This window comes from Piliocolobus tephrosceles, chromosome 18, assembly GCF_002776525.5.
Source record: "Piliocolobus tephrosceles isolate RC106 chromosome 18, ASM277652v3, whole genome shotgun sequence".
In the NCBI taxonomy this organism is placed as follows: domain Eukaryota; kingdom Metazoa; phylum Chordata; class Mammalia; order Primates; family Cercopithecidae; genus Piliocolobus; species Piliocolobus tephrosceles.
This window is the reverse complement of record NC_045451.1, coordinates 54,864,724-54,865,975: the sequence shown is the minus strand read 5'-3', so window position 1 is coordinate 54,865,975 and position 1,252 is coordinate 54,864,724.

The window sequence follows — 1,252 nt, the reverse complement described above, 5'->3', positions numbered from 1 at the left end:
AAAATATTAAGTAATGTATTTTATTCTTAAGACTAATATTTACCGAGAAAGATAATGGAAAGTTGCAAAACACATAAATCTATACACATATACACATATGTATACACACACATATACACACACACACACATATATATATATACATGCCGTGTAATGACATTTCAAAAATAGGGCACATATATAACGGTGATCTCATAAGATTGTAATACGTCTCACTGTACTACTGTTGCCTGCAGTATTCAATGCAGTGACATCTATACAGGTTTGTAGCTTAGGAGCAATAGGGTATATTATATAGCCAGGTGTGTAGTAGGCTGTATCATCTAGGTTTGTGTACGTACACTCTGTGATGCTCACACAATGATGAAATCACCCAATGACACATTTCTCAGAACCAACTGTTAAGTGATATATGACTGTATACACACATACATACAATGGAATATGTAAAGGAAATATGGTTTATTCCAAAGCTGTCAGTGAAAGCTCTTATGCATTTGATAAATGAAAAACTGGTTTATATTGAACATCTGGGTAGTAGACAAAGTCATGATTTCTCTTCCTTTAAAATGGAAGTCATGATGGATCATTATAAGTGCTATAAGGCCTTATATGGAAACACTGTGGACTCAGATATGCTCTTTACATTATAATCCTTACATTCTCACCCTACTGCTGTCTTCTATATGTGAAGTTCAATTATGGATTCAAATTCTGGGCAATAGCCTTAAAAAGTAATCTGGGGCCAGGCGCGGTGGCTCACGCCTGTAATCCCAGCACTTTGGGAGGCCGAGGCGGGCGAATCACAAGGTCAGGAGATCGAGACCACGGTGAAACCCCGTCTCTACTAAAAATACAAAAAATTAGCCGGGCGTCTGTAGTCCCAGCTACTCAGGAGGCTGAGGCAGGAGAATGGCGTGAACCCGGGAGGCGGAGCTTGCAGTGAGCCGAGATTGCGTCAGTGCACTCCAGCCTGGGCGACAGAGCGAGACTCTGCCTCAAAAATAAACAAACAAAAAGTAATCTGGAAGGCAAACTCTATAGAACTTGCATGATAAATGGATGGGTAAGAAATAGTTGAACAGTATTCTGTAGCAACAGAATGCTGTTACTACAACATCCATGTATTAGCTAAAAGTTCTGTAGGTCAGAAGTCCAAACATGGTCTGGTTGGGTCCTCTGCTTGGGGTCCCACATGCTGAAATCAATGTGTTTGTCAGGCTGTGTTCTCATCTGAAGCTCAGGATTCACT